Source organism: Pteropus vampyrus, unplaced genomic scaffold (genome assembly GCF_000151845.1).
Source record: "Pteropus vampyrus isolate Shadow unplaced genomic scaffold, Pvam_2.0 Scaffold257, whole genome shotgun sequence".
Classification (NCBI taxonomy): Eukaryota; Metazoa; Chordata; class Mammalia; order Chiroptera; family Pteropodidae; genus Pteropus; species Pteropus vampyrus.
This window is the reverse complement of record NW_011889038.1, coordinates 1,013,703-1,020,094: the sequence shown is the minus strand read 5'-3', so window position 1 is coordinate 1,020,094 and position 6,392 is coordinate 1,013,703. Positions and strand designations below refer to the sequence as shown.

Genomic DNA, 6,392 nt, shown 5'->3' with positions numbered 1-6,392 from the left:
GCACAATCGCGGAGCTGGAAGTTTCCGGGCTTCGCGGGCGCTGGGCTGGGTTTCAGCAGCGACGTCTGAGCTTGGCAACAAAGAGGGAGAGCGACCGGGAGAGGGGAGCGGGGAAAGAAATACGGCGGAGACAGGGCCGGCCACTCAGACATCCCGAGAACTTGAAATTCCACCCAGGAGCGTTTGGGCTTGTTTTTATTTTAAGGAGTAAACAACCACCCTCTTCCCGGTGCTCGGCTCCCGGGGCTGAGGCACCCTCATCCGGGATCTGTCTGTCTAATAACCCACGCCAAAGCTCTTAGCAATTTTCGGGGGGATGGGGGGAAGGAGGGGCACAAGACGCTCCCTGAAAAGTGGTTGACACTCAGGCCACGTCCCCAGGGCGGCAGCAGCAGGCCCCAGGCTCCCTCTAGACCCATAGCCTCAGCTCATGGGCTTGGGTCAGGCACCGGGGCAGCTACCCCGTCTTCCCCTCTCAGAGGGAGGGCCAGCTGGGACTCCTGGTGGCCAGGGGAGGACCTGGGCTCCATACCAGGTCCTGAGCCCAGCCGCTCGCAGCCTGCACTCCCCGTGAATGTGGGACCCTGTTTTTGCTCTTTAGGTGGATGGATGTTCCATATATGATGGGGGAGGGTTCACCAGCCTGGCCCTGAGGGGGAAGCTCTGGCCACCCCCTCCTGGGATCTCCCTGGCCGCTGCCCGCCATTTTCTGCCCTCTTGGCTCTGCAAGGCTTAGAACCCTCCCAGGGTAGGGTTCTGGGGATACTTCTGGGGGAGGCAGCTAAATGAATCTGCGCTGTGGTCGCATCCAGGTCCTGCGAGCACTGGCACTGGAGCCGAGGGGCACAGAGGGTCCGGCCTCCCCCTGGCCTTGGGAGGCTCCTGCCCTGTCCTGTGCATTCAGTTTGCGTCCTTCCCTGCAATACGCATTTATGAAGAGAGCACTTGGTCCCAGGCCCGACTCCAGAGGCTGTTTCAGGCTAGGAGAATAGGGTGGTTTGTTTGTTTGTTCAAGAAAAATGAGCAAGGGGGCCGTGGGACGAGGGCAAGGGGGAATACGTGCTTCTTGTCCCAGAAAAGTGGGCAGTGCCTCGAACCCCTGGAGAGCCTCTCCCTGAAGTGGATACGCATTTTCCCTTCAAATAACTTCTCGCAGGGGATCCCGTCTGAAGCTGGTCCTAGACATCCACACCCGTTCATGGAAGAGGCAGCAGCCACAGGGGTGCCCGATGGTGCCACCCGTCCACCTGGAGATTTCCAGAACTTGTCACGGAGCTGAGGATGTAGAGGTGGCGAGGGTGGGCAGGTCGTGCCTAGGGCTGGCGGGGCCATCATCTGGAGCCATTTGTCCATACTGCAGATACTGGTCCGCTTCCATATATAGGCTGCCCGTCCCTGGTGCCCACCGTGGGCCTCCTGTGGGGAAAATCCACCTGCCAGGGATGCTCAACATGCTTTCCCAGAGTGGGTGGAATGAAGTTTCTTATCCTGTTTTCACAGGAGCAAGCATGGGCACCTTTTCTCATTTCTCCCAGCCTGGGCTGGTCGGCCGAGCATGCTCCATCCAGCAAAGCGATGAAGTTCAGTGAAGGCTGGGTGCCAGGGGTGACATTTCACGGGAACATGTGGTAGGTGTCCCTCTTTCTACACAAAAGCTCCTCACACAGGGGCCTGGCCTTTTCCAGAGAGGGAAGCTTATCTGCTCCCTCCCGTGGGGTTCTCACCAGGGGATTTCATTCCTGAGCTGTAACCGCTTTATTTTGGGGATTGGAAAATGCATGGGGAACTGCACATGGACCCATTTGCTTCCTGCTCCCGGTCACTGGTGCTCAGTTTGTCTCAAAGGGGCACGTCACCCTCGCTCTATCAAAAACCATCAAGACCCTGTCCAGGCCGGCTTCGTGGGCCTGCGCAGTCACCCCTCAAGCTCAACACTCTTCTGTCCCTGTCTTAAAATTCCTAAATCTTTTGAACAAGGAGCCGGGCCTCCGAAATTATATGGCTGATCTCTACGTTGGCTGGTGGTTAACAGGGTATTAAAGTTAAAAACAAAAACAAAAACATGATTTTATATATATATATATATATATATATATATATATATATATGAAACTAAATTCTGTTTATAGAAATAATTCCAGAGTCTATAGACAAGATAAAAATATTTGAATTGGAAATCAATTGTATTTAGGAGAAACGTGCACTCTGAAGAGGCAGGAAGTTGTTCTGGGAATAGAGCCCGTGAGTCGGGAGCATCTGTGTTCCGTCCCCAGCTCTGCCACGTGTGTGCTAAGCGCCGTCTTCAGGTGAGCACCCTGGGTGCAGGGGGCTCAGCTTCCACCTGCGGGGTCCTTCGAGGGGCCGGACGGTGGGAGAGTTTAAGAGGAGATCTGACACGTACCAGGTGCTCAATAAAAAATGTCCTCGGCTGTCACAGTTATCATTTGACGTGAAGGCTCAGGTACAGATTGACTACTTTTAATATAAGTACCTTTTATCTCTTCTCATTACGAAGGTGATATGCACTGTTGTAGAAAACTTGGAGAATTCGAAGGGAGGGAGGAAGCGTTTCCCTCTTAATCCCTTTATTCCAAAGCCTTTGGCCAGTGATTTGTTTGTTTCTTTACAGTTCTATAAATAGACATACAAGTACATTACATTTTTAAACCTTTTTTTTCTTTTATCTCATCAATTTATTTTTAAATGGGAATGCTGGTGAGGCCCCGCGAGAGAATCTGAGCAGGACTAGCGACCCCCAGCCTGTGGACTCATCCAGGGGACCATACCTGGACTGTATTGTCACGTGCAGGCAGAAAACCACAGCTTCCATCACCGCCTGTTCACAAGGGCCATACGTTTATGACACGTACAGTCACGAAAGTGCTGATTGATAAAAACTGCACATCACAGTGTCCTTAACCTGCTGCTGCCTCATCTTTCCCATTTGTGATTTGGTTAAAAAAATATGTATTTTAACAGTTTCGGGCTCTTATTTTTAATATCCACAGTCTGTTGTAGAATCTGCTCAGTGAGGCAGTGGGAGAAACCATACCCAAGGTCTCCTCTTTGGCACCTTTGTGAGGCTAGCTGGCTGAAGGGGAGGGGCCTGCTGGGGGTGGAGGCCCGTTGGGGGTCCCTGACCCCACACCCACACTGCATCAATGAGCTGTTTGGGGCCCAGAGACTCCTGGAAACTGAAGCTTGAATGCCAGGAGAATCCAGGCGTGGGGTTGAGTCTCGACTTCACTGGCTACTGGCTGGGTGACTCCGGGCCAGTCCCTTCTCTCTGCTTCCCTGAATCTGGAGAACATGGGGGCGGTACACAGTAGCCCCAACCTCACAGGGCCACAGGATGGGCAGGACGTGCTCTACAGCTCAGTGCACAGGGTCTGCCCACCCCTGCCAGTCCCTGCAAGTCTCACGGAGGAAGGCTCCCCAGGCAGGGACAGGGGCACAGGGGCACAGATCAGAACCCCCACCCCACCCCTTGCCCAGGGTAGCACAGGAGACTGGCACATTTGGGAGAGGGGCCCAGAGCCCCAGGGCCCAGGCACTCCAAACGGGAGGGTCTGGCTTCCAGGCCTCCGATGCCAGCCTGGGGGCAGGGCTTCTGCATCAGCAGTGCCCAGTGGGCACGGCGGCCCTGGAAACTAACCAGGGACAGAAGCCAGACCATGGGACCAGGGGAGGCAGCCCTGCACCCCGCACCGCCATCCTCGCAGCTCCCCGCAAGCACTCAGTTCCCTTTCGTTGGACCGGGGCACCCTCGCTGTCCCTCGCTGTCCCGTCCCGGAGCCCAGCCCCGAGTCCCTGGCCTGCTGCAGGTGGAAGCAAGGAAGAGATATGTTCGTTTTTATTTAATTTATTTTAGACAAGTGTTTGTTATAGAAAATTTGGAAATACAGAAAAGCACAGAAAACAGAAATTACCCATGAGATAACTACTGGGTACATTTTGTTGAAATTCCTCTGGTATATTTTCCAAATTATATGTATATGTACTGTGCGTGTGTGCGTGCACACGCGCATGCACGTGCACAATCATACTGTAGGGTATTTCAGAATCTCTTTAATATTCTGTGAGCATTTTATGTCATTAAATATTATTCTATACAGGATCTGAAAAACAAATTTTAAATTTCCATTATTTTAAAAATCAACTTCGTTGAGGTCTAATTTCCATGCAGTAAGATCCCTTTCGCTTATACTGTTCGATGAGTTTTGACAAACACATACACCCGTGTAACCACCACTACAATCAAGAAAGAAAATATTCATCACAAAATGTCCCCGAGTCCCCGCCTCCCAGGCCTCAGGCAACCACTGATGTGAATCCTGTCATTATAGTTTTACCTTGATTTCACTTAATATACATGAGATCATAGAGTATGGACCCTGGCTCAGCAGAATTGATATTCTACGGCTGAATGTCAATGGCTTGTTCTTTCGCATTGATTTATAATATCCCATCGTTATGCCTATCACAATTGACCTGTTTGTTGGTGGACGACTGGGTTGTTTCTGATGTTTTGCTCTTGTGAGTAGAGGCTTGTGAAGGCTGATTTTAAAATATTCTTAACCAGCAGTGTCCCAGGGTGAGGTGTATGCACCCAGTGCGCATGGTCTGTGTTATTTCTCTGTCACGCACCCGAGAGCCGTGGAGTAGTCCATCCTACGGGTGGGTTAAAACGCCTGTCGCTGTTGTCAGACATGTCTCTTTAGAGGTTTTGCTGTTATAAATAATGCCGCTCAGGACATCTCGATACTGACACTGACTCAGGACATCTCGATACTGACACTATGGCTACGCTGCCTTCCTGAGGTTGAATTCCCAGAAGCGGAAGTGTCAGGCCAAAGGGTGTCTGTGCGCGTGGGGCCCGGACATCCAGGTATGTTCAGGTCCATTTTCCTCCATTTGCTTCTCGTATTAAGGATTCGCATCACTATCCGCATTGTTCAGATGGCAAAACCAAGGGCCAAAGTGACCAGCCAGCGGCCGCACAGCGGCGAGGGGCAGCGTTCGGAGGAAGCCCAACCCCTAAGTCCATTTGCTTCCCGGACAGCTTCCCTGCCACACTCCTCTGCCTGCAGCAGAAACGCCTGGAATTTTCCGACAAAGATTCATGGAAATCGTGAGAGATGAAAGGTAGCCTCGTGCTAATTAGCCTGGCTCTGGTTCGGTTCATCCACCGAGCTCGGACGCGTGTGCCTATCTATGCTTTCACACGCATGCACACTGGCACTCACACGCAGCCGACGCTAGTGCGGGCCAGTCCAGACGATCCGGTCCACGTTCTCCTTCCAAACCCCTTCAGCGCCGAGCCAGGAGCCACAGGGGGCCCTGGCTTGGCTTCCACGCATGTACTCAGACTTGGCCCAAGGGACTCTTGTTATTTCTCCAAATCAAATCTCCTCTTGAGGACAAAGATCAGGCTGCTGGGGGAATACAAAAGAATGATCCGTTCCCCAGACGGCTGCTCCCAAAGAGGTGCTGCAGCCGGTCTGGGGGTGGCTGCGCCCTGGCGCTCGGCCAGTGCCCGGTGGCATGCAGGTGCTCCTTGGGGGACGGGAGGCCTAGGTGTCCGTACAGGTCTCTCACGCTGTAGAAATAGCTCAGCACTAAAACTGAGACAAAGATCGATTTCGTTCACTTATTCATCGGTTCCTATGTGTCTGACGGGGTTATATCCATCTTATGTAACCCTTAACAACCAAAAGCTGTTATCTCCATGTTATAGAGGAGAAACCTAAGGCTCAGAGAGGTTAAGAAACTTGCCTGAGGTCACACAGCATTGGGCACTCAATCTCAGCGTGGCTGCTCTTTGCAGACATCAGGCCCCAGCCTCTCTTCTGAGTTAGAGAAGCCTCTGCCCGGTGTGTGACTCGCAGGCCCCAAGGAACACACAGCCCTCTGGAGCCAGCTCCGGTAGAACCCAAGGTCACTCTGGTGCCTGGAGGATACCAGTGGTCCAGACTTTCCCTCCCCACCTGCCCAAATCCTGCCAGGTCCCTGAGAGGCTTCCTTCCTGAGACCGCACCCCAGGCTCACCCCACTGCTGTGGGGACCCATTGACAGTCCATCCCTCCTCCGTTGAAGGTGGTGGTGTTCCCTGAGTCGGGGAAAAGAATCACCTCCTCTCTGCCCTGGGTCTGAGGCCTCCCTGCTCTGCCAGCCAGGAGGCCTAAGGAGGCCTTTGCCCACAGGGGAAGAAACCAGGAAAGGAAGAGCCCATTCTCTCAGAAAACATGTGTTTTCTGTTTATAGAGGGGCCTGTCCAGTTCCCATGCTTTGTTCTTTAATATGGAGCCAAGAAAAAAAAAATCAAATGTGCGGCTTCCTCTCTGAGGTACATTTGGAGGCTGGAAAGCCTGGATTGTCGTGGGCACACTGTG

General features: G+C 52.8%; 2 long non-coding RNA genes across 2 annotated transcripts in view; one reads left to right on the top strand and one right to left on the bottom strand.

Moving 5' to 3' along the window:
- The first annotated feature begins 6 nt into the window (after positions 1-6).
- On the top strand, positions 7-2,627 carry LOC111729349. Its single transcript, XR_002776203.1, has 3 exons — positions 7-1,289; positions 1,501-1,628; positions 2,192-2,627. It is a non-coding gene; the product is annotated as an uncharacterized LOC111729349 (long non-coding RNA).
- Positions 2,628-3,852: 1,225 nt separating this feature from the next.
- The window catches only part of LOC111729348, a 4,254-nt gene continuing 1,714 nt past the window's right edge, over positions 3,853-6,392 (bottom strand). The window contains exon 2 of the long non-coding RNA XR_002776202.1: positions 3,853-5,624. This is a non-coding gene — a long non-coding RNA (uncharacterized LOC111729348). The remainder of the gene's footprint in view (positions 5,625-6,392) is intronic.